General features: G+C 41.1%; 1 pseudogene; it reads right to left on the bottom strand.

Moving 5' to 3' along the window:
* Positions 1–2,067: 2,067 nt before the first annotated feature.
* Positions 2,068–2,536, bottom strand: LOC102872670 (annotated as a pseudogene).
* Positions 2,537–7,313: the final 4,777 nt, after the last annotated feature.

Here is a 7,313-nt window from a genome sequence, read left to right on the forward strand (position 1 = left end):
TAGCATCAAGTAAGTGAAGAATAGGAAAAGGACAAGGTAAAGCAAGAAGGCAGAGAGGATGTCGATTATATTATATTAAGGACACAGGTACTTAAGGAGTCCTGGGGCGGGGGGAAGTATAGTGCATTACTTGTTAGGCTGCAAAGTACAAGGTCAGTAGTTCGAACCCATTAGCTGGGAGAAAGATGAGGCAATCTGCTTCTGCTAAGATTTACGACCTTAGAAACCTGCTAAAGGTTGCCATTGTCAAAATTAATTCAACAATTGTGGAGTTATAGCCCCACTCAGACACAAAGAAGGGAGTAGGAGGAAGCAAAAGTAAGAAGAAAAAAGGAAACTACATTCAAATTTGATATTACATGGGAACAACATAGTCACTAAAAGGTGACTGTTCTTATGACTAAACGTGAGCAGGGAGTTTTTTTCCAAGGATGACTGTAGAACCTAACCAAAATTGCATAAAGGAGTGAAATTTGTCAGGGACAGATGGAAAAGTATAAATTTGACTTCTGCTTTGTCACACAGAGTCCAGCTTTGCAAAAAGAGTAGATGCAACATAAGGGTGGCTAAGTGATTCCTACTTGTTTCGTAAAGGGGAACTTTCCCCATCAATAATATCTGTACTGCCATATAAATAACTACATGGTCAGACATGCTACCCTACATGCTTCTGCAACTATTTCTCCCACCCACTGGATCCAATGTTTGTTGCAAACTGACTCACAAACTTTAGTAGAGTTTATTAGGGGAAATTAGCTGGAGAGTAAGGGAGGCAAAGAATATCACACAATGCAAATCCAGGTTTAGTGCAGCAGTCCCAGTCAAGATGAACAAAGTACAATTCCTCAATTAGTGAAAACGTTCAGTTCAGAGGAACAGATAAGCCTCTGGTTTCCTCAATTGTCCAGTAAGTTTTGTCTCGTAGTAGTTAGCAGCACAAGTAAACTTCTGGTCTCTTCAATCACAAGCTTTGTCTCATAACAGTCACAAGTCAGCTTTTCCTTCAACCATCCAGCAAGCAACTCCTTTAACTGTGGTTCCATCTCCAGGGTTCCTCAGGCTGCACTTATGCCACAGTGTCCTCACAGTCTCTTCATCCCCTTTCACAGTCACTCTAAAGTCTCGCTACAGTATGAAAAGTAGTCTTTCTCTTCTATTGGCCCACAATTATTTTTTTTTTATAATACTCTGATTTATTTACAAAGCTTGAGTACATTGTTTTTCACAAAAGGTCATTCCCATTTTCTTCACTCCACCCAGCCACCGAGTTGTGCAACCCTTTGATAAGCACCCTACCCCCCGATCCTCACCCTTTTATTTCTACCCTCCCCCCCACCTTGAATCCGCATACTCATTCTACAATAATCTGACTGCAGATTTTCCCAGTGTAAGTGGTCTTCTGATTTCCTGAGTGTTGGTGCCAAAAGTGTTTATTAGGGAACCAAGCAAAATGAAATTATTAACAACCTCAATCTTTTTTTTTTAATGGCCAGACCAACTTTATATTGAGCTTATATAGCTAACAAACTTGTAAACAGTGCTGAGTGATAAAGTTCTGCTTGTCCAGCTTGTGTCCACCAGGCACACCTCTCTCTGAGATTAAAAGCAAAACAAAAAATCCAAAGTAAACACTGAGAGAGAGAATGAAGAGACATATCTTGAGTTTTCCAGGAAGGCAAAATAAAAAAAAATGCCACATGGCTTGGTCCCAGGCTTTCACTATGCCTAGAATACTGCTGTTCTTCACTGTCTCCACTCCTTGCAAGCAGAGGTGAAGACAAGGTCATCTTGGGCATGCTGCAAATACAGCATTTGCTAATGTTGACACTTTCCTGGGCTGTGGTGGCAGACTGCTCTGTCAGGAGTCCACTTCCTAGGAGTAGTAGATGGAGCCCAGGTTCTCAAGGCAGTTCATACTCTTCAGCATGTGTCCTTTGCCCTCCTCTCCAGTTCAATTCAGAATTGAGGTTGTCTATTCCCAGTCGACAATAAAACCTGAGCTGTTTTCCTCTCAGGTTTCCTCTCCCTTCCCCAGTACAGGGCAGTAGCAGGAGAGGACAGAGAGGATCATTGAGGAGGAGGCGGGATGCCCTGGGTGTCGGTGACATGGCCCTCTTGTAGATTTTTCACCAGTTGTGCAAGCCAGCGTTTTGTGGTGGTGTCATCTTTTAGCACCTGGGCGAAGGTCGTATTCTTTAGCTGGTCAGGAAGGCACTGCCTGAGTGCTTTGTGCCCTGGGATTATCTGAGAGTCGAAGGTAACACCTTACTACATGTTTCAGCAAACGGGCAGAAGGCTCTTTGGATAGTTGCAGGACCATTTTCCCCAATATAATGGCAACATGGGAGAAATGCTCATATGTTTGACATATATAAGCCAAACCAGCGTCATCTAACAAGATCTTCTGGAGGATGAATGTGGCAACTGTTTTAGAAAGTTCACTTCCAGATTCCATAATACACAAACACAAAGGGATAATCTCTGTTGTCAGTAAAAAGTTGTTTACTTCTTGCTCATCTGTTTTCACCAAAGCTCCAATAACACAACCTCAATCTTTTCTCTATCTATCATGATGCTGTGAATTGGCCAAGTGGAGGGAATCTTTGTTTTCTTGATGTTGATCATCTATCCATATTGCTGAAGGATTGCTTCAATCCTTCTGCAGCAAACAGTTAATGCCCTCCTTCCTTTGGGTGAGTGAAACTGTGTTGCCTGTATGACTCAGAAGAGTCTTCCTCCAATCCTGATGCCACATTCCTCCTCATAAAGTCTAGCCTCAAAAATTATATGTTCTGCATATTGATTGAAAATATATGGAGAAAGGACACATCTTTGATGGACTCTGTTCCTGATCTTGAACCATGCAGTGTTTCCTTGCTCTGTTTGGACAACGGCTTCCTGGTCTAAGTATAGGTTTCACATGAGCTACAATTTGTTGTGATCCACACAGTCAAATGTCATTGCATAGTCAATGAAGCACAAATAGACATTCCTTTTGTACTCTTTGCTTTCAGCCAAGATCTCTCTGACATTGGCAGTGATGTCCCTAGTGCCACCGCCTATTCCAAGTCCAGCTTAAACTTCTGGAAGTTCTCTGTTGATGGACTGTTACAGTCACTTTTTTAAAATCTTCAGCAAGATTTTGCTTCCATGTAATATTAGTAATAGAGGTTGATAATTTTCACAAATGCCAAATAATCACCTGAAATCCAAGGTAAAACATGAGTTAAAGGAAAAGTTAAAGCTAAGCATAAAAGTTTAAGAGTTTGAAAAGAGAAAAAAAGTTCAAGAGTGAGATTGGCATAAGACTTCTCAATGGCAATACTCAGATTAAAGGGGGATGTTTTAAAAGCAGAGATAATTTTTCTCAAACTTGAAATGCATGTAGTTGTTAGGTGCCATCAAGTCAAGTATGACTTATTGGGACCCTATGAACAACAGATCTGAACTTGCCATGTCCTGTGCCATCCTCATAATCTCTTATATTATTGAGGCCATTATTACAGTCACTGTGTTAATCCGCCTCCCTGAGGGTTTTCCTCTCTTTCATTGACCTTCCACTTTTCCAAACATCATATCCTTTTCCAAGGACTGGTGTCTCCTAACAACTTACCCGTCCTAATTACCATTTTCACATCTAAGAAGCAACTGATTATAATTTTTCCTAGACATACTTGTCTTTTTTCCATTAACAGCCTGAGATAGACACCTAGTACTCTACTCCAACACAAGTCGAAAGCATCAGTTCTTCTTCTGTCATCCTTATTCATTGCCCAACTTCAAGATGCATAGCAAGTAATTGAAAAGACCTTGACTTGAATCTGTTGTTCCTCCAATGACATTGATCCTTAGCACTTTCGAGGGGTCCTTAACAGATGATTTCTCCAATGTAATCCATCTTCTGATCTCTTTACTGCTGGTACCCAAGGTGTTGAATGTAAATCCACATAAGATGAAACCACTGAAAACTTCAATCTTTTCTCCAGCTGTCATGATGTTGCCCTATTGACCCTATGGTGAGTTTGTGTTTTTTTTTCTTGAAGTTGAGATATATTCCATATTGATGGATGTAGTCCTTGATCTTATGCAGAAAGTGTTTCAAGTCTTCCTCACTTTCAGCAAACATGGTTTTGTCTTCTGAATACTACAGGCTATTGCTGAATCTTCCTCCAGTTCTGATGCCACACTCTTCACAAAATCCAGCTTCTTGAATAATTTGCTCAGCATATAGATTGAACAGGTACAGAGAAATGATAAAGCCCTGATCCATATCTTTCTTGATTTTAAACCATGCAGTTAGTGCAGTTAAAATAACAACCAAGGGAAGGAAGTGGGTCGAAAAAAAAAAAAAAGAAAAGAAAAATAACAACCAAGGGCCAGATTATAATAAAGACATTTTTCAGCTGCACAAAACCAAGAAGATTCCTTTCATAACACATTCTCAGTAAGCTATGTAAGCATCTGCTTCATAAAGAAAAAGAAGTAAATCAAGAAAGAGAAAAATGAATAGTTTTAAAACACAGGATTAAAGAAATTTGAATAAAGACAAAAGAAATGGATAGCTGAGCTTTGTGTTTGAAAATTTTCTTTTAATTTTTTTCTTTTTTTTAGGTTTGGAAATTGATGCATCAGGAGCATTGGATTTTCCAGGAAAGATGCTGTTGTTGTTGCTAGGTACCATCAAGTTGAGTATGACTCCCAGCACCCCTGTGAACAGTGGATCTGAACCCTGTCCTATCCTGTGCTACCTTCACTCTTACTGACATGCTAGAGCCCTTTGTGGAAATCATCATGTGACTCCACCTGGTTGGAGGTTTTCCTCTTCTTCACTGACTCTCCATCCTTCCAAGCATCATGTCCCATTTCAAGGAATAACTCCTCTTACTAACATGCCCAAAGTATGTGAGGAAGCCTCATCATTCTAACAATTTCCAGTTTTCCGAACATTCAAACTACATACAGTCCATGTTCCAATTATTAAACAATCATTGTCATTGGTTTTCCTCATTTCAACTGATTTCCAATTTGGGCTCTATCACAACGCTACTATAACTATCCATGTTCCTCTAGTGTTCATAGGGTTTTCAAAGGCCTGTTATTTTAAAAAGTGGATGGCCAGTTCTGCTTCCTACTCTGTCTTAATCTGGGAGCTCTACTAAAATCTGTCCATCATAGGTAATCTTTATGACATTGGCTCACCAGTGACAGAGCTTTCAGTGTCATAGCAACCCACAAGTTAGCTCAATACAGCAAACTGATGGGCAAGTGCTGTATGAATTAGAACAAAAAAAGAAAAAACACAGTCAAAAACACAGATACATTTGAAAATTAAATTGAGCACAATTTATAATTACAAAAGTGATATTTGGATGCCACATTCCTCCTTGTACAGCCCAGCATCTCAGATCATTAGGATTGGTATGTTATGCAGATGACACAACCCTGCTTGCTGAAATTGAGGAGGACCTGAAATGCTTGCTGCAGAAGGCCAAGGACTGCAGTTTTCAATATGGATTGAAGCTTAACATCAAGAAAACAAAGATTCTCACCACTGGGCCAATTGGCAGCATCAGAATGGATGGTGAAGAGAGTGAGATAGTTAAAAGCTTTTAGTTTACTTGGTTCCATAGTCAACACTCTTGACAACAGCAGCCCAGAAATCAGGAGACAAATTGCACTGGGAAAGTCAGTTGTGAGAGACCTCTCAAGAGTATTGAAAAGCAACAAAGTCAGGCTGGAGACTAAGGTGCACCTGATTCAGGCTATTGTCTTTGCAATTATGTGCTATGCATCAGAGAGTTGGACAGTGAATAGGGATGACAGAAAGAGAATTGATGCCTTTGAGCTGTGGTGCTGGAGAAGAGTGTTGAATATACCATGGACTACTAGGAGAACAAACAGGTTTGGCCTGGAGAGGGTGAAGCCAGAATCCTCCCTGGAGTCAAGGATTCTGAAGCTTCGTCTAACATACTTCGGGCATGTTGCAAGGAGGGATTAGTCTTTGGAGAGGGACATCATGTCTGGGAGAGTGGAGGGATGATGCAGGAGAGGAAGACCCTTGATGAGATAGATTGATTCTGTGAGTGGAGTGGTGGGAATGAGTGTGTTTGAGACAGCGAAGTTGGCACAGGATAAAACGGCATTTAAGACTCTTGTACATAGGGTAGCTATGAGTTGCAAGCGACTTGATGGCACATAACAACAACAACAACACTTGGATAAGTGTCTCTCCTGAGTCTCAGTGTCAGCTAGGTGGATGCAACCTCTTGAGCCTGAAAGAGTGGCAAGTGGGGAATGCTGGGGCGTTTGTGCCTTTCTTTTGCTCCAAGTGGGTGGCCACAGAGTGGACTTGCTAGATGAACTAGGGGTCTCTGGCTGAGAGTTTGCCAGCGTTTGGGCATGCCAGAATGGTAAAATCCCATGGTGGACAGTGTTTGGTGGAGCTCCCTGATTAAAACAAGCTTGGAAGCAGGAGTGCCATGCACTTCTGTAAATAGCTTGCCTCTGGAAACCCTGTGAACCAGGAGAAAGGATGAAAGTCATGCAAGTGTCGAGGACTTTCGTTCATAGGGTTGCTATGAGTCACCTACGGCTTGATGGCACTTAACAACAATAACAGCAATATTTGGATGGTTTGTTACTATTGTTAGGTGCCATTGAGTATGACTCATGGTGACCATATGAACAGCCAAAACTTGTCCTATCCTGTGTCATCCTCATCATCTTTAAGATAGTAGAGAGCCCATTGTTGAAGTCACAGTGTCAATCCATGACATTGGAAGTCTTCCTCTCTTTTGCTGACCCTCTCTCTATCTTTCTAAGCACGATGTCCCTCTCTAAGAAATAACCTCACCTAGCTACATGTCCAAAGTATGAAGGATGAAGCTTCACCATCCTTGCCTCCAAGGAGCACTCTGGCTGCATACTTTGTAGAACATATCTGTTTGTTCTTTTGGCTTTCCATTGGATATTCAGTACTTTTATTTTGCACCACAGCTCAAAGGCATCAATTCTTCTGTCATCCTTATTCTTTTGTTCACTCTCTGATGTATAGCAAGTAATTGTGAAGACTATGGCCTGGCTCAGGCACACCTTAGTCTCTAGATTGACATTATTGCTCTTTAGCACTTTGAATTTTGCTTTGTCATTCCATGCTGCCTTTTGGAATCTTCTGTTCAGCTCTTTAGTGTATTGGATTCTTCCTTGTGTTTTGGCTTCTCTACGTTCCAGTGCAATCTTCAGAGTTTCTTCTGACATCCATTTTGGTCTTTTCTTCCTCTTCTGTCTTTGTAATGACCGCCTGCACTCTTCCT

The sequence above is a fragment of the Elephantulus edwardii genome, unplaced genomic scaffold (genome assembly GCF_000299155.1).
Source record: "Elephantulus edwardii isolate Elephantulus edwardi_28Jun2011 unplaced genomic scaffold, EleEdw1.0 scaffold00047, whole genome shotgun sequence".
NCBI classification, from domain to species: domain Eukaryota; kingdom Metazoa; phylum Chordata; class Mammalia; order Macroscelidea; family Macroscelididae; genus Elephantulus; species Elephantulus edwardii.